The 20027-nt window shown below is 37.6% G+C and overlaps 1 protein-coding gene across 1 annotated transcript in view; it reads right to left on the bottom strand.

Moving 5' to 3' along the window:
- The window catches only part of fut8b (fucosyltransferase 8b (alpha (1,6) fucosyltransferase)), a 251517-nt gene that overhangs the window by 152747 nt on the left and 78743 nt on the right, over positions 1-20027 (bottom strand). Inside the window, exon 6 of the mRNA XM_025005036.2 lies at positions 10973-11054. The gene's annotated coding sequence lies outside the window, so the exon portion shown is untranslated. The remainder of the gene's footprint in view (positions 1-10972; positions 11055-20027) is intronic.

Genomic DNA, 20027 nt, shown 5'->3' with positions numbered 1-20027 from the left:
TAGCTCTAAAAGACAATAGAGAAAAAAAATCCTGTCAGGGTTTTAGTTTCAACAAGGTTACTACTGCACAGTCTATCAGTACTCAATATTAGTCCAACAGTAATTTGTCAAACACATAAAACTCATCAGGAAGGTGGGCTCCTCTGATTACTTTCCACTACAGTGTTTCATTCTGGATTCGAAGCTCATTTATCTCCTAAATTCTAGTTACTCTCTCAATGTGCTTTACACCAGCGAGACAGGCTGATTGCTTTTCACGCCAGACAATATGAAGGGATTGGTGTATTTAACTGTTCCTCGTGACGCAGCCTTACGTACGCCTCCCTGCTAATACTGAAAGGCTGCTTCCTTGCATTTTGAAGTAGGCAGACAGTGATGCCAATAAGATTCACTTCTAAAAATCCCTGCCTGAGGAACTTAACACAAACATGGCAACTAGCTTTCTCTCTGTGCATCATGTTTCTGTTTTTCCCCCCAAACTTGTTTCCCTTCTCTTTATTCGGCCCTCTGTCTCTCCGGTTGTTGGCAGTAACTCTATGATTCTGCCACTGAAATAATCTCTTTTCATTTCTATTTCTGGGTGCTTCCATCCTTTCGCTGAGGGTGTACGCAGGGAGCGGTGAATGGGAAGGTTACTGGGAACGAGCTAAAATGGAACCGTCTCTTCAGATTAAGATGCATGCTACTACGGAACGTGCAGAGAATGGGGAAATGTTTTTAAGGCTGAGTTGGCTGGTATGAGGGGTGTGTAAGTGAGGAGGTGCACCTGCTGCTGGATTAGGGGGGGGGATGCTGTAAAACATCATCTGATTCAGCTGTAATTTGTGCTACTTTATCTATTTGACCCTAAAACCTCTCTGTTTGTCGGGACTTTTAGGGCCTCTGTTGAGTCAACTAAACAAGAGAAATTGCATTTTCAGCAAAAAAAAAGTCTGACTGCTGAGCGCTGAACGACTTCGCTGAACTTTGTTGAAGTTGAAACTGAACACTTCAAGTAAAAATAAGCTAATATTAGCTAAACAAAAGCTAAAAGCCAAAACCAGCAAAACAGTTGCCAAAAAATAAAATAAGTAATAAATGAATAAAAATAAAAGCCCAAAATTACAACTTAGTTAAAACTGTTAATAGTTAAAATAGTTAGAACAGTAGATATAAGCTAAAACATACTAACCAGTAGCTAAAACTAAACTAAAGATGAAACAAGTTTACTGAAGTAGATTATAAAAAGCACAGTTTTCAAGGATTTGAAGCGTTTTTTATTTATTTCAAAGAGGGGGAAAAAATGAAAATAAAGTTAAATATTTCAAGAGGTATAAAAGTTACGTAAACTAAAAGTCATAGCCGTAATGTCCTGCACGAGCTGAATGTTTTGATACCTGAATGGCCGAAATAGCTGAAGGTATGACGAAGTATTTACAGTCCAAAGAATATATGGAGGAAACCAGAAACGGGACAACTATGAATGTTAACTCTGCATTCACACTATAAACCTCAAAGCTTAAGGTCTAAGATGAATAAGATTTGTTTTTTCACACATTAGATCCTTCCTTAAAATTTGTTCTTATTATTTGAGCTTTAACTGATTGTAGTTGAATACCATAATCAAAGGGACAAATAAAGATGTATTTAGAGCTGTATCTTTGAATTTCATCAACTCTTTGACTAACAGCATTCCCCTCCTCATTAAAAGTTGCTCCTGAACTGTAATGATAGCAAAGTTTTCTTTTGCCAAATCCTACTTCACCTCTCTGTCCTTTATCACTACTTTTACATTTTATAAAGTTTACGCCTGGGGGAAGGGTATCCAAAGTCTTTTTGTCATGTACGACAAAGGCAAAAAAAACAGGCCTCAAAAACACGGAGGTTTCTTTTTAAAACACTGAAACAAAGAAGCATGAGCTGCGCCTGCAAAAACAGTTCACGCTTATAAGTGTTTTCCCAGTTAAAAACATTTTTTTCCTGGCACAAAAAAACCCTGTAATGTTCAGTTTGATGTGTTGTGATTTATTATGTTTGATATCAATAAAGCAAATATTTTAGCAAACAAAGGAAAACAAAACAAAAAGTAAAAATAGCATTGTTTTTCTCCTGTGACATGTTTTACTGTCACAACCAGTGTGATGTTTATTATGATGTATATTAATGTATTAAATTTGGTAAAACTACAAATGATCTTTTACAAGTTCTAAAAAAGGCAAAAACAGCATCATGGTTTTCTATGAATACGTTTAGTGTATTCTGACATATTACATTGATATTAGTTCTAAATAGTTCTATTTTTTCCAAACAAGACTAAGGTTACCTCCTATTAGGAACAACAGAAACAGAAAACCTTTCATCTCCACATCTATCTTTTTTATGAAAGCAACTAAGAGGAGAAAGTAACTGGTTAGATGTTTTCTCATTTTTATTTATCCATTGGTTTTAATATATTTTTATTGTTTTTGGTGCTTTTATGTTGTTTTTTTATATGATGCTTTTTTGCCCTCTGGGTCCAGAGTGGGGTTACCTTCCATTAGGATCAACATTATATCGAAACCCCCCCCCCCAGCTATCTCTTTTATGAATGCCAATATTGGGAGGAAGAAATTGGTTGGACATTTTTTTATGTATTCATAGTTTTTAAGATATTTGTTATCATTTCAAGTGCTTTTACTGTTTTTTATATCATTTCTCATTATTATTGTATATTCGATCAGTACCACTGGTGCTTGCTGATCTGTGGTTCTGTAGTAGATCATTGTATTTGCAGGTGTGTGTTTTTACTTGCTGCAAAACAAATTGCCCTGCAGGGACACGTGAATGAAGTTGAAGTTGAATATCATTTGATGCAAACTTGACAGCCTGTTTTAGAAGTCAATCATGGGCAAACTGATCCGTTTACAGGAACTGAGTCAGTGGGATATCGTTGTATGTCACTGTGGAATATTTTAGCTCCTACTCGTTGCAAATTTGAATTCTGGGGTAAGCGGTACTAGTAAGACTATGGGTAGGGGTAACAAACAAAAAGAAATAGGATCCAGTCTTTGTTTACTCATCAACACACAAGAAAAACAAAAAAACTTCATTCATGTTGATGCCCTAATGCTCAGGTTTTCTCCTTGTTGCCTCCTGAAAATTCCACAATAAATCTATAAAAAACAACCTGAGACTGAAACTTTGTGAATTAAAAGCCCAGTATTCCTTGAAGAAATGCATATCTCCTGTTGCCTTTTATCCCAGACTAATATCGCCTAACATTATCACCCACCTACTCCTCTCTGCAGCGATTCCAGCTGGGTCGAGGTGATCTGTCTCTGACTTTCCGTGGCCCTCCTCGGCTCAGGGGCTGAGTGACTGATAGATTTGATGGCACCTCGTAAGAGAATAACAACAAAATTCTGCAATAAATTGTTTGCTAATGAATATGGACAATGCGCCAGAGGAATTTATGACTGTTGGGCTCTCATTTGTTAGAGCAGCGAGATATTGCAAATGACATTAAATGTGTCCAGCTGCAGCTCACATTAATCATACTCAGGGAGTCACGACCTGTCAGACCAGATTAGAAACAGAGCAGGTCTGGTTTCATTACACCCCTTCCTCACTCCTATAGGTCAAGCAAGAGCTCGGAAAGGGTACCGTGGGTGTTTGTGTGTTTTGCTACAGACTTCATAAAACTGCACAATCTCATCCCAGAACGCCACCGGAGTGGCTGGGCTCCAAAAGATGATTTTGCCCTTCCTGTGTTTGTTTCTGTTTGTGTGTCCGTGGTAATAAAGAGGGATGAGTGTTGAGTTGTTGTGACACAACTAGCTGGGCAGGTTAAAGCTTCAGCTGAAAGGCAGTGAAGGCCGTGGACTCCAGCAGTTAGCCACAGCCCGTCGGCAGGGTGACTTTACCACAGCTCTGTAAAATTTCACAGCTGTTATTCAGGTGTCATAAAGATTACACCCAAACAACAAACAGGAGCTGACAAACAGCAATGCCTCATAAACTTTTAATCATCTAACAACCCCTGTTGTGGTAAAACATGACAGGTGATGTTAAAATTAAAGGCCTTGCATTCCTTGAAGGAATGCATATCGCCTGCTGCCTTGCATGCCAGAGTTTAAACCTGGAATCACCTCATGATGAGAAGAGACAGAGTTACAGCCATTTTGGTCAAACTTTGCATATTTGTGATTTAATATGAGATGTTTTAGTGCCCAAAGAATATCACGGGGATGACTCTCAGCTAATACCACCACAAACTTAGCTCAATATCTATAAAATTAACTGAGTTAAATCCATTTTTGTCTTGGCTGATATCAAGTAGCTGTGGCAGCTGTCTTGAATTGGGATGGATCTAAATGTTAATGAGTTGTAGATGTACAGGAGGTGATTACATTCTGAGAGTTTTAGTAAAATTCGTCCAGTGGCTCATGTGATATTTTGCTAACAGACAAACAGAGTTGAGTCAGTTAATGCAAAGATGTTGCCCAATGTGTACCACTTGGAGTATGTGTTGGGGAGGACTCTCAAAAACAAATGATAATCAATAAGGTTTTTTCTTTTTATTGCAGGGCAACAAAGTTGAAGCAGCAATACTGTTTTTGCTTGTGTCTGTGTCTGTGAGTATGTGTTTGTCTGTCTGTACTGTTGCAAAATATCTCCTAAACCACAGGACAGATCTCAACAAAACTCTCGATTGTAGCTCTGTAACTGATAATCTTGTTGAGTTACCCCCAATTTAAGATGACCACCACAGCTAATTGACATTAACCACCACAAAAATGACAATAACTCAAATGACAATAACTAATTTTACAGATGAGCTAAAACCTGGTGTGGTAGTAGCTGAGAGTCATTCACAACACATACTTTGAGCTCTATCAGATCACAGGAGATGATGCATAAAGTTATTTTAAAGTTTGATTAAAATGGCTAAAACTATGTAATTCCTCAACATTAGATGGTCTTAGTTTAAAACTCTGACATAAAAGCAAGGGCAGCATTCTTTCAAACAATACTAGCCTTTAATTTTATAAAATAATACTCCAAAGACCAAATGAGGTGATAATTGCAATCTGAATAGAAAAAATGTGTGCTTGTCTCAGGCTAGTTTAAACTTCATTTGGTTCCTTTTTGCAAACTATAAGACATATAATTGAAAAGTATAATGAATTGATCATTCCAAGGAACAAAGCATAATTTTACACTTTTAAGCTCTTTTCTCATGCATATCTATGTTAGTCGTCTACACAATTAATGAGCCATTCACGTCCTCAAACATAAAACAACTTTCTGTAAAGCATACAAGGAGGCCATGTTGGTCTCCTCCTGTGCTGCGACAATGATTCAGCAGTGAGAGCTGACAGACGGGTGGAATAATTAAATGCGACGTGCTGAGTGAATGCGGGTGCAAGCGAGTGACTTCTTTTGCTCTTCAAACTTGTGCATGGCAGCTAGCAGCGGTAGTCCATCTCCTCTCCCCCTCTTTGCCTGCTGTTCGTGGAATAGATGCTCACGTATAGGAGCTCTTTGAGCGAGCAGAACAAGACAAACAGGTTTGAAAACTTCTTCTCCTTTAGCAGCCCCAGGTGACTTTACCGTCTCTGTGTGATCTAAAACCCTTTCTTGTTCTGCTGCAGTTTTCTTTACTTATTAATCCATCTCCATGTTGCCGTGGCTTTGATGCTGCCGACGGTGAAGCCGTCCTGATTCTGTCACCAAAGAAGCCGTAAAGGTGGGGCTTTAGTCGTTGTGACGGGAATGGTGAGGACTCTGGAGAACCATGAGCTGTGAGATGTTAGGGTGTTAAAGAGCTCAGGGTCCACACTGACAATTTTCAGGGCAGCATGGGGTCTCTGAAGGCTTCCCTGCGACAAAGACAAGGTACATTAACTGACAATTTGTCAGTTAATGTACAGTGCAGCTCTGCTGGGAGAAGATCGTTCAGATAGCTCTGCTACTCACAGCGACAAGGAGATTTCTGAGATATCTCTCTCTCTCTCTCTCTCTCTCTCTCTCTCTCTCTCTCACACACACACACACACACACACACACACACACACTTTGGTTAGCATGTCACAGCACTGTACATAAGTATATTAGACATTTCTCCTCTCAACTGTAATCCTCCCCTGTGGATAGAAAAGGCTGCTCCATGTTTGTTATTCATGTATATAAAAAAAAAACAAGATGCAAGGTTGGGAGGATTGAGAACATGTAGTTAAGCAAAATTGTAGCCCAAAGAAATGGTTTTAGAAAAGGGATACAAACTCTGGATGGATTATCCAACAGCACCAACGCTCACATACACTGGCTCTGTCAACTCTCATCAGCTTATGCAACTGCAGAGGATATATTGTTGACACGCACCTCAGAGTCTGAACATGCTAATTGTCTGAGTGTTGAATAATTAATGAAAATAAGTTGCTTATAATAAATGGACATTATTTGCTTGACTGTTGACAGACAAGTCCCCTTGCTGCAGATCTGCACGCTCTTTCTCTTCCAAACACACTGAAACATTATTTCAGTGATGGCTGCCATCCCAGTTGTAAATTACGTTGGAGTGAAGTCAAGGGTGAGCATATTTGTGTGCGTCTACATGTGTGGGCAAGCAGACTATCCATCATTTCATCTACCACATAGGTTGAAATCATTTAAATATGTGACACTGAGAGAATAAAAACAACTTCAGAGAGCAAAGGGGGAATGAATTCACTCTGTACGCAAACAGATGTTTGTTTCTCTTCACCCTAACAGTTGTGAAGGAATACAAACCATGAAAAAAAATAAGAGGAAGCTGCTGCATTTCATTTCTCTGTTAGGGGCCATGCTTCCTTTTGCTCTGCGCAGTCTGCTAAGCAGTTCCTAAAGCTCCTTTGTGGCCTATCAGCACATTAGAACACCAAAAGAACCTTAAACACAAGCTGTTCGAGCCTGTGATTTGGCAGGAGTCCTCACATTTTTCAAGACAAGGAATCGCTTTTGATAAAAAGTGTAATAGAAATGCCATGCAAGATGGAGCTATATTGAATGGCAAGTCATTTAATCCTGCAGAAATTATCCAAACGTTATCCAGACAATAAAATGACCTTAACTAACTGGAGATCATCCATTTACAGAGGACAGTCCAAGGAAAGTGGCAGCCAGATAGATTGACGGGTGGTGCATCTGATTTCATCCTGTTTGATTTAATTAATTTGTACACTAATTAAAGCCAAATATAATTATAAGAACTTGTGTCCTCCATTGAATTTTCATTTTACTGTTCAGCATCAGTAACCTTTTTTTGTTGTTGCTTTAAGAATGTTCATAATAAAAGCCCCTTAGTGACTTTAGGAGAAAATTGATGTTTAAAGGTATGAAATTCAAAAAACAGTTACTTTTGTCACTAAATATTTAGCATCAGACAACGGGAGAGTGGCTCGAATATACAAATTTAAAGTGAAAAAGCTACAGAAACTTTGGTTTTATCAAATTTGCTGTTGCACTGAATTAAAAAAGGCCAACATTTACAGGCAGAAGGCATCATTATAAGTGATAAAGACATTTACATGTGACCCTACAAGGCTTAATATTCCAGTCTATTCAATATCTTCTGTTTTAGTTTTGAATATATTGTAGTTATAAGAATCCACATATAAGAAAATGTCAACAAACCAACACAAACCCTGTGATAAATTAAAACAAAATAGTCAAACAAAAATGAATGAACAGCTGGAAAATGATAAAGTGCTTTCATGCAAGAAATAGCTAAAAGCTGCCGATTAACACAAACATCAAGAAAGATAATTACAAAAACTAACATAAAAATACTAAAGCTTGACTAATAAGTGAATTAAGATAAGCATTTCAGTTCAAAAACAGAACTGCAATTACTGAATTCTTTATAGCATACAATAGTTTTATCACCTCACTTTCCTTGCATGCAACATTACATAAAAATTAGATATAAAAAATGTGCACTGAAATAAACAACAATCCTCTGTGTCATGACCGTCTTCAAAAGGATTATAGGAGAAAAATTAGCTAGCGACCTAAAATTGGAATTAAATTCATGCATATATGGATCCAGTTTAAACCTATTACCTTGTTAAGGCAACTGATCTATATTCCTAAATAAAAAAGGCCTTCAGGCTGCTTTAGGCTGATCAATAACACAGTGTCATGAACATAAAATATCCTGTAGATTGTAATCCATTCGCAAGATGCACAACCTTAATTGAGTAAACTACTATACTGACTTCCATTAAAGTTGTGTGTGTATTAGCACAAGAAAGGACAAAATTATTTTTTAAGTGAATGTGACAGTTGCAACAAGAGGGGTACTCTCTTCCTTCTTGCAGATTTCTGTCTTTCTTCACTTTTTTTTCCCTTGAACTTGTGAGACACCATCTGTAATCCGCCCTCAGATGCCAAGGCCTCGCGCTTGGCCTCACTATCAAAGCCTCGTCTCCTGTTGCCATCATCAAGGCATTTCTGTGAACAGCTTTAGCTCCATACCTGTTCTAACTGATAACATGACACAAGCATCACTGACTCGTTGCCTGCATGTGAACCCTGAGGCACGGCTCTGCACTGCTTTGTCGCTCAATGCCAGTCATTCCTTCCCCCATCATTACAGTCACTGGATCTCCTGTAGCAAAAGAGCTGTGACACCATTCATGCCACACTAAAGGGCCATGGATTCTAATCACTGACCCCTCCTGTGTTTGCTGTTTTCACTCCTAAAACTGCAGTCCACATCATGATGTCTGACTCAGATTCTACTAAATGCTTTTCTGAGCCAGACTGCACCCAAGTATCAGGCTCTAACCAGCCAGGTCCATCTAAATTATTTGGAAATAAATACCAAACAGTCCAAATATGAGACGAATAATTACGACAAGCCTTCTGCCTATTGTTAAATCCAATGACAAAAGGGAAACTGAAGAGTGATTTTTCAGCTCTTTAATTATATAGACTGGTGGAATCCCAAAGTCCTGAATGTTCAGTTTGGTTTAAGGCAATAATTTCTACATTATTTACTGAAACAACTTCTGGTTTACATCTGATCAGTAGTAGTTTTGGATACATTTGCACAAGTTGCTAACAGTGCAGAGATGCCATACAGGAATGATTAACAGATAAAGATTTTTTTGCCTTCGATGTAGATCCAAGTCACAGACGAATAATGATCAATCAATATCAAGTCTTAATGAGATACTTGAGTTGTTTTTTTGTTTTTTTTTTACAGCACAGACTGATACATATCATAAGTACAACAAAGTTATTAAAATCAGTGGGATCATGTGCTTGACATCCCAGTAGCTTTACAGCTTAGAAAAGAAAACCTTGTTCCTCAAATTCATCTTTTTTTTCTTCTTCTCTTTGTTTTATTATCAACAAGTGGAAACACATGCAAGCTGATGGCAAACTTTTTTCTCCATCTTGGAAAGCACTGGGTTGGTTATGTAGTGTCAGGAGGGTAGGATGTATTGTTTCTCCAACAGCTCCAAAAGCCAAGGAAAACCTAGTTTATCCAACAGCAATGTGTTGATCATCCAGAGCGATAAATTCAGTTCCCAGTACTGTAATATGTTTTGCTTTACAGCTGTCCTGTGGAAACTTCTGGCTTCTCTTTAGTTTCCTCTAAAGTGTGCAGCTTTAGCTGTGTTAGATTTAAGAGTTAGAAGGGTGAACTCGGTGTACTCAGCTGAATGGTTGGATTTTAAATCTATAATTAATTGAGTGGTAAATAATGTAGCTCTACCATAACCATCAAGAGAAATACCCAAATTGCAAATGTTGCAAGTAGCTTCTAAACTGCTGTGATTTTTAAAATCATTTTTTTGTATTATTTTATTTAAGAATCCGTTCATACTGCAGACATGTTGGCATGTTACATCAAAATGACTGCTGTATTATGGCTGCTGTACAGCAGCCATATTGTGAGGCGGCTGATGGAAAACCCATAGATGGTGGGTCAACAACAGATCAGGAGCAGTCTCCAAAACCATTTTATGAAAAATATCTTGACTGAACCCTAATTTGAAACTTGTCACTGGCTCAGCACATCCCAAATAGTTAAAGTACATTTAACTTTAAATATAATGGCAACCATAAGTAATACACATATAATAAAAAAAAACATTTTTTTTGAGACAAATCACTCATCCACACCTTTTACAAATCACTAAATACTCAGCCTGGTGAATCCACTTTACCTGGCTGCTCACTCACAAGCCTGACCTGACAAATTCAAGTTGTGTTTGGTGTCAACTTTATCATCCAAGAATAACCTTCAGCCTTCAGTTAAAAGACTAAACTTTAAACTGGTGACTCTCTATGAACAAGTGCACTGGCCAGATTCTCAACTACCCAAATAGGAACAAGCATAAACAGGAAGTAGATGTATGAATGAATGTTAAATAGCAGACAAAAAGTGCAAAAGTCCTAGTTTTAGCAAAAATATGAACATTTTTATCCATCCTGAAATGCCTTTGGTGCCACTCTCATAAAATGCCATGTTATATCAGACAGCTGCACAGTAATATTAACCTAAACAGGGTTTAGGTTATTAGAATAGATTGAACTGAACGGACGACCTAACCTCTACCAAACTAATTTGCTCGTTGCAAAGCTACTTTCAATTTTTTGGTCATTTTCTATGCAACATTTATAGGCTAATATAGCTTAGTGCCCAACCAAACGATAAGGTCACAAACTCACCATTCCATTTATTCTTGTGAAAGAAAATGTTCTTTTTTGCAGAGCAGTTATTATACAAAGGCTCCCTTCATTAAATGGCAAATGGACCACATTTCTCCAGCATGTTTTAACCTTATCTAGGTTCTATAAAGGGCCTTATAATTTATTTTTCATTCACACAGTTATATTTCTTATGATATTATTGTATTTTATCTATGCACCACTTTTTTCTCAACAATCTCACTGTTGTGCAATGTGGGAAATTAAGGACACTTCAAAACATAGGTGAGCTGGGGACTGAACAACTCACCATCTGATTGGTAGTCCACTATTCCTTAGCCATGGCTGCCATCATTTTGTAGATTTTCTCAGGATGTCACATTGGCTTTGTTCTGGCAAACAGCAAAAATGTGTTAGTAAAAATTCTAGTTCAATGCAAAACAAAGTATTCATGAATGTGCTTTACAAATCTACACATTGAGACAATTCTTTTTCAGTTTAGGACTTCTGTGCATGATTTTATGACAAAAAATGAAAAGTATTACAGTGTTCAAAACTGTAATTATTGGTTGATGTTTCAGCTTGTTGTGGTAAAAAGCCAAGTTTCAATTAGGAACACAAAATCCAGCGAGCACCCACTAATATGTCCTTAAAATGAGCCTTGTTTAATTTAACAGTCTTCGTTTTATACATCTATATGTGCAATTATACAAAGTTCAAAGCCACAGTAAATCTGTTTCAAAAAGTCCAACATAAATACATTTATATTTTAGTTTTAAGTACCACACAGTTGATGTTCATAAAAAAGGAAAGTTTCTCTAACACCCTTTTTTTAACTTCTTTTTTTAACTAAAGTTATACACTTGTCAAATGGTGGTTCATGCAGATAAATATTTCTTCTTTTTGCAGCTGAACTTAAAGTGACAAGTATCTGCCAATTCAGTCCTTTTACTTTCCTGCTCAGAAATACAAAAATGTATCTGTATACGTCAGCTGCAGCCTTAAAGTATGTTTAGCTTCCTATTTAAAGAAGTTTAGTTCTGGAGTTCTAACTTTAACAGTAACTTTAACAGAAAGTCAATTCTAAATTTCAGAAAGTGCTCATCCATTATCAATGACACCACAGCCCCACTGGGAGTAAGAGTTTTGACAGGAAAATGTAAATCAGAGGATTGTGCTTGAAACATATCATCTTCGGCTGCGCTTTACTTTTCATCTGTCAGCAATCCTGTGAGGAGGAACACAGATGAAGTTCCCACTCTGCTCCTGTTAGAGCGCACCACTAAAAAGAAGCTACAGTATATGTTGGCATTTCTTAGTATCTACTTGTTGACCTAACATGTCCATTTAAACACGTTTTATACTTTTACTCAAATATATTACTGCATGATTTCATTTGAAATGTAAATTGACTCTCACAGACTCAAGCGACTCCTATAGTTTCACTCCTCCAAACTTCAAGCTTGCAGTGTCAGACAATAAGACGACCTTGTTTCTCTATTGTTACACGTTTCCTTTATATTTATAGAGAACATCAACATAAGTGATGTCTCTGAAGTGGCTTGAAATATCGTTTGTTCTGTAATGACGTGTTGATCATGTGCCACGTTTGATTCAGATAATGGGCATACAGGTCAATTATAAAATTTCAGAATGGTTGAAATGTAGACAAGAAACCCACACATAAAAAAAGCTTTATAATCTAGCAAAAAAGAATGTGCATGCATCTTTGCTTTGCCCTGTTTTAGCCATGAAGTTATGCTGTTCTTTATGCATTAAGCCTCTGGAGAACATTGGGTAGCAGACTCTTGCAAAGAAGGATACAAACATTAATGCAAACCAATAAATGATTTAAAGAAATATTCTAATAGACAAGTTCGCTAAATCCAGTTCTGGTGAAGGTGGACACATTGATACCTAACATAGTAAATGCACTCTCAGCTGCTTCAGGGCTGTTTTTCTGCTTAAACTGTAGGAACAAAATTCAATATTTTTAACGTTTGATACAGCTCAAAATGAACCCTCCAACTCTGATCAAAGTAAGCATGTTTAATCTCATGTAATGCATTGTCCCATGCACGTACGACAACACGGTAGGAGGTGGAATTACTCGAGATTAGCCATTGTGTTTCACTCAAAGCTGATTCACAAAGTGCTCCAGAATTATTGGCATTGACAGAGGCTTTAGTTTTCAAATACAACATCTAAGAATGAGTTGTAAAAGCTCCTTGTGGAGTTGTAGTGTGGAGAGGATGATGCTGCAAACATGACTGCCTCGGTTTAGAGGATCAGATGTTGTTCTAAAGCAAAATTTATCAAAACAAATTGTTTAAGAGCCAAAATGTTTCTAATTAAACAGTATGGGGCCACTTTTTGCAACGCTGTTTAATTTTTCAGTGGTATTAGACAATGCTCCACTTTATATTGAGTAGCTTTGGTCGTGACGTTACCTGTAAATTATCACAAAAAAATAGTAAACAGGAAAAAATAATAAAAAAATTGAATGTCAATGTCTGAAGGAAAGCTCTAAAAGCAGTGTGTTCCTAAAAGACAAGTTCTGTTGTTGTTTTTTACTTTTACTTAGACACAAACAAGCAGAAAATATTTCCGCAGTTAACACACCTGCAGCTGACTCCCATGTCACCTGCAAAACAACTTCACAGAAAACTTACTTGCAGTAAAGCAAGAACAGCAAGAAATATAAATCCTACCAGACAACAGACCTGAACTCAGGCCTCCGGAATAAAAATGATCATCACATCGTTCTGAGGCCTTTGCAACAGATTTTCTTGCCACGGTGCCAGTGGCTGTGCTGAATCTGCTCATGTGCTGAGAGGGTGAGCTGATTACTGTGTCAGATTTCTTTTGATTCATTAGAAATGTAATACTTGTAGACCGTGTGTAATGAGCTTGCTGACCAAACATGGCCCACGGCCCACCAGTTGATGAGATTAAACAGATTAAAGATCAAACAGTACAAGTGCTAGTTTGCAATGTTTCACAATCTATTATTGTTTTAAATTTGAATAGATTTTTATTCCATGTTACTCAAGAAATTTCACATGGAAATATTTAAATTTGAAATGATTTTAAAATCTGCCTTTTCAGTTCAGTTTGTACTTTTAAATAAGTAGTTTATCATCTGACTGCCAAGAGTGTGTCTGAGACACAAGGCTGTTGGTGTGGTTCAGCTCCTTTACAAGGAGAGGGCAGCTTCAGGCTACATTGTATTAGAGCCACAATTAACTGTGTTGATATGAACTAGATCCTCTCTGCTTCTCAGCTTTCTGATAAACAGCAGCGGTACTGACCCTCATTAACCCAGTCAGTGTACCTGTTCTTCCACTTCTATCAATAAGCAGCCGGTCCTCATGTTGCACACTAATGATGGAGGATGAAATTATAGAATGTTGTATGAGAGTGGATGGGGGGAAAGTTACTAACTTATATTAAAAAATAAGGAAAAAGAAAAGAAATAAGGCATTTACCCCTGCGGGTATTAACTCACCAGTGATTCAGTAAAGTTTGAATTTGGTAAAAAAAAAACTAATAATAATTTAAAACATTAAACTTGGTTTTGGCCATTGACAGTAACAGATAGGAAACAGAAAAAAAGCAAAGGAAAAACAAAAACTGAGGCTGGAGTCGATGACTGGCCAAGCATTTTTTTCTTCTTTTGTTTTCCCACCCGGACATCTTGAGGCGGCGATATTTGGTGCTTCTTCTACTAAAGGTTTGTATTTCAGGTGGTCCTCTTCGAAACATTAACTGTACAGTTAGTCACCAGATTTTGGGTTGTCATTTTCACCAGCAGCTAAACTAACAACATCCATAAAACTTTCTTGTCCTTTGGGAAGCTGAAGAAAGATACAGCTGTTGGAGTTTTGTCAATTATCAGAAAACAGCAATTCATGACTTAAAACTGCACCATCCAAGTTTCAAGTGGTCCAGAAAATTCTACATTGCCAGTACGACATTTTTAAACCCAATTTAGGCAGTTAAGTATCTTCTAAAAACGTTATGGCAAAGTTTAAAATTCTCTACACTCTGTACTGGGTGTGTAGGATAATGTTATAGGAGTAAAGTCTCAATATGTTTTTCTGAAGCACTGAAAAGTGACACTAACTGTTTCCCTCTACACTGAACTGCAATGCCAAGAGGATCTGCCAGGACAGCAGTATAAAATTTATTTTAGGATATAAAAGCCAAGATCTTTCTATTCAGAGGAGTTTTTTTTATTTTTATTAACTATCAGTGTACCCGTTCCTTGTGAAGTGGTTCAAACATGTGTTCTGACATCACTGAAGCACCAATAGACTGCATTCTTCAGTTTGGAGCTCAGAGACTGCCTCTGCTCTTGACTTGTCCATAAGAGACTGCAACCACTTTGAGCCTTAACTACAATTTTCATTTCAGAGGATTCTAGAGAGTAAAAGTCCTCCAATTCGAAAGATCATCTTGTGTCAGGTATTTATTCTGTTTCTCCTGTTTTTGTCTGCTGCACTGAAGAGTTCATGGCTCACAGTACATGTCCCCCAGACTCCCTCTTGTTTCATCAATATTTAAATTAAGCATCAGGAAGAATTACAACCCCAATTCCAAAATAGCTGGGACATTGTGTAAAACACAAGGATTTGCAAATGTTGTGAACCCATATTTTATTCACAATAAAGCAGTAAGCATTTTGAACGATGAAACTAAGGAATTGCTCTATTTTTTTGGAGAAAAAAAAAGATTTAGAATTTTTTGGCAGCAACACATCTCAAAAAAGTGGGAGCACGGAGAAGAAAAGGCTGTAAAAGTAAGAAACAACTGCAGGAGCATTTTGCAACAAATTAGGTTAATTAGCAACAGGTCAGTAAGAGGACTGGTTATACAAAGAGCACTTCAGAGGTTGAATCTCTCCGAAGTAAAGATGGGTAGATGTTCACCAGTCTGCGAAAAACTGTCTAAAAATAATGGAACAATTTTCAAATAATATTTCCCAATAGAAAATTGGATAGACATTAAATATTCCATCATCTGCAGCTCTTAATATCCAGAATCTGGAGAAATCTCTGCGCTCAAAGAATGAGGCTGGATAATCGTGATCTTCGGCCCTCAAGCAACAATACAATAAAAGCAGGTCTGATTCTGTTCTGAACATCACTGCATGCACTCAGGAACACTTCCACAAATAATTGTCTGTAATAAACACTGTTCACTGTGCCATCCACAAAAGCAAGTTCAAGTCCTGTCATGAAAACAATAAGAAATATGTGAACGTCATCCAGTAACCCCACCATCTTCTTCGGGTCAAAGCTCATTTAAAATGGACTGAGGCAAATTATAAAACTGTTCGGTGGTCAGATAAATTGAAGTTTGAGATTCTTTTTGGCAACCATAGACACCATGTCCTCCATACTAAAGAAGAGAGGGACCAAATGACCTGTTATTAGTGCACAGTTCAAAAGCCCACCTCTCTGATTATATGGGGGTGCATTATTCCCTATGCCGTGGGCAACTTACACATTTAGAAGAGCACCATCAATGCAGAAAAAAGTATACAGGTTTCAAACAACATATGCTCCCATCAAGCTGTTGAACAGCTAGAATCTTACATCAGACAAGAATGGGACAACGATCCCCTCCAGCAGCTGATCTCCTGAGTTCCTTGACATTTACAAACTGTTATTAAAAGAAGAGGGGATGCTTCACAGTGGCAAACATGGCCCTGTCCTGGATTTTATTTTATTCTTTTAGATGAGTTGCTACCATGAAATTCAAAATTATCTTTTTTTTTTTTTTGTAAAAAATGCTCCATTAAGAATAAAAGAGAGGTTTACAAGATTTTCAAATTATTGCATTCTGTTTTTATTTAGATTTTACAAAACATCCCAATTTTTCCACAACTAGGGTTGTACAATAACAGCTGGTAAGAAAGCTATGCTTTTCTTTATGTTTTTTGTCTTAATAAAACTAGTGTCTGAACTGAACATTTAAAAAATGGCAAAATAGTCAAAAAGTTACACATTAAAAAATGACATGAAGCTGTTCACACTATGAATACAAACATATATTATAATATAATCTGTTTTCAAAACAAGCTGACAGTTGAATTCATGTAGTGAATAAATCCAACTGCTGCGAGCAAGACTCAGTGTGAAGGGAGCAGATGCAAAACAAAAGGCAGGTTGGCAGGCCTGACACGCATTCTGGGAATGGTTTCCCTGAATATGAGCCAGTGGACACCAGATCTGAGAAGAAGAGCTGCCAGTGAAGTGGGCAGTCTCTGTCTTTCACACCCCCAACTCCATCTCACCTTCTTGTTATGTTCATTCACCCCTCCCTGGCTCTTTCAGTTTCTCTTAGGTGGTTAGCAGCTCCTGCCTGTCTGTCTCCAGTTTGTACCTGTCGATCTACAGTCACTTTTACATGCAGACCGTCTCCTTCTCTTAACATCTGCGCACGCTGTTCTTTAACCCCGCAGAGCTGACAACCAGGGAGGTAACATGTGGCTTTTTAAAAGGAGCCGTACCTTCGCATCTAAAAGCATTTGATGAATAATGACTGAAACATTTCCTCTTACAGCTGACACATTATTTATCTACTCATTCACCACCCCCCAGCTAGACACACTTAATGTCCAGATTTTCTGCTTGGTCAGTTCTTTAAACTAGGTAACTGCAATCAGATAAAACTGAAGACTAGAGGGCAGAACTGGATGTTTTTGAAGCATAACACTCTCTATGAAACGTATAAAAAGAAGTGGAGATGTGGTCCTTGACCCAGTTAATTAAAACACTGGTGGAGATGTAACACAATAAAGTCTTTGAAGTTTAACACAACAGTCCTATTCATGTTTCTGGATTAGCATTCCTTTCTCACCAGTTTCACTCAGTTAACCAAAGACTTGGAGAATAATACTGCCTCTTGAGCATCCTGGCACAGGATCAAATTTAGAATCCACCAGGATGGACCAGTGGGTTAATGCAAGACGTGATGAGGTGAAATTACAATTAAATTCTGCTGAGAAAATCAGAGCACATGCCCTTGAGCGGTTGTGTTTTCATGTTTGAGGACTTCTTCTCTTCCAAAACATGTCATTTGTTGTTTTTAATGGAAGTTCTTTTGGCTTGTCATTGAGTTTTTATTTATGTTTAGATACAGAAAAAAGTGAAATACTTTTTAGTTAAAGATTTTCCAACCATATTTTATCTATGGAGCTTTTCCAGACATCATAGCCAGAGAAATGCTGACAGTTTGATTACTGATAAAAAGGCTGAACACAGCAGAGCTCAAAGAAATGCTGATACCTGCGATAATTTATGCAGTCAGTATTAATTCATAAAGTAGACACCCGTTCTTAATGTGAAGGTGAAGATGATGTTTTTGCCTCTGTGTGTGTATGGATTTTAAAGAAAAACTCTCAGAAAGTAAATAACACTTAATTCAAGAAGGCCTCCACAGCATAATGACATTAACCAACACAAAAATGGCTAAAACTCAGTCAATTTTACAGATTTTGAGCTAAAACCAGCTGTGCAGGTAGCAGAGAGCCATTCCCAGCACATACTTTGAGCTCTAACAAATCAAGCAAGAACTCCTAAAAATGCATCAGATTTCATATAATAGGTTTGAGCAAAAATGCTATTACTCAATTCCTTCTCATCATAAGATGATCTTGGTTTTAAACTCTGGCATGAAAGGTGGAGGGACTTATACATTCCTTCAAGGAATGTCAGGCCTTCAAATACTATAGTGTTTATTAGTTCTTTCGACCTAAAACGATACTTACAAAGTTCACTCAAAGTATTTGCATTTTGTCAGATGACACACTTTGTCTTAATAAGCTAAGTAATATTAGGAAAGTCTAGGAAAACACCTGTAATTAAATCATTTTATAACTCCAAATAAACCCAGGGTGCCAAAATAAAGCTGTGTTTAAATTTGTGGTTGTTCAAGGAGGCATGTTCTGAGAGTTAACTCTGGCCCCTGCTTTTACGACCCGTTGTTAGGTGTCCAGCTTGGATGCACCTTGAGGAAAAGAGAAGCAAGGACGCCTCTGAAACTCCCAAAAGTGGCAAAACAAAGATGGAGCCTGGCGAGCTTATTGATAACAAAACCACATGTCAACATAATTTTTAACGTTACTTCAGGACGGTATAAAAATGGTCTTTTTTATTTGGCAGTTTTAGTTTTGTGTCTTCATGGTTCCTTTCACCGCCGTGTTAGATGTCATTGTGTTTCCTCTGACCTCGACTGCAGGCTTGCTTCTTGCTTCTCTATTTTTATCACTTTATTCTCCTCTCTCCTTCACCTTTCTGCTTGTGGCCCGCAAATAAATCTCAGGATGCCAAGATGAGACACCTCGGGAGGATGTCAACTTCTAAAGAGCAAGGAGAGAGGAGCGCTCCATTTACAGGTGTGTTCTTGGCTCCTTTTATTTTTTGTTTGTTTCATTTTGTTGACCTTTCAGTAACCGCAATGGAAAAGAGGAACGATATTATGCTGAGTCTTAGATCAAAAGTAGTCACGAGTGTTTGTGGTGTGCAAGAAAAAGAGGCGAGGTGAGGAATATAAATTTTGATAGGAAAACAGAAGCTTTGTCTATTTGTCTCACGTGTGGCAACACTCTTCCTTTTATTTTATATTTTTCATCTTTTTGCTTTTCATTTTCTTAAGCCGTGCTTGTATTTAACTGGAGGTCACTGTAATCTGAGGCTACAGCTTCTACAAAAGTCTAAAAAGCTCTTTTTCCCCTTTGAGTAATAGAAAAGTATGAGCAGGACCTATAATGCCATTACAGTTATTAATTTTACACAAAAAGTGAAAAGAATTTACCATTCCCACATGACTATTTGTTCCTTGAACTCCCGCAGCTCTTGAGACCTCATTAGAAGAGCAGAACCTTTCAACTACAATTCCTTTTTCAGTGAAATTATTGACTGTGGCAAAAGTTTTGTTTGATCGTGAAATGTTGTACGCTCCAAAGCGTGGGGAAATGAGATGGGTGCAAGTTGCAGTCAGAAAAAATAGGACCTCTCGGAGCAGATGGATTGTTTTCCGAGAGACAGAGGCTCTCCACCTCCCTTTTTACAGATAAATTATAGGACTGAACAACAAGAACAGACAGCCAGAGGGGACTGAGGCTACTGAAAGAGCAATGCCATTTATCAGTGACACTGCAGACAATTCATGTAAGCCAAACACACGGCAAACACAAAAAGTGTACACATCCTCTAACGACTGTGTGCAACAGGCATGGACATACAAAACTGTCGATTCTGGCTTAGAGCGATTTTCAACAAGAAATACACAAAGATCAAAGAATTCTGAGCAGATTTTTACCAAGATTTATGTCTCTGTTTACAACTTATTGTGAC

This window comes from Kryptolebias marmoratus, linkage group LG19 (assembly GCF_001649575.2).
Source record: "Kryptolebias marmoratus isolate JLee-2015 linkage group LG19, ASM164957v2, whole genome shotgun sequence".
In the NCBI taxonomy this organism is placed as follows: domain Eukaryota; kingdom Metazoa; phylum Chordata; class Actinopteri; order Cyprinodontiformes; family Rivulidae; genus Kryptolebias; species Kryptolebias marmoratus.
This window is presented reverse-complemented; position numbering and strand designations above follow the sequence as displayed.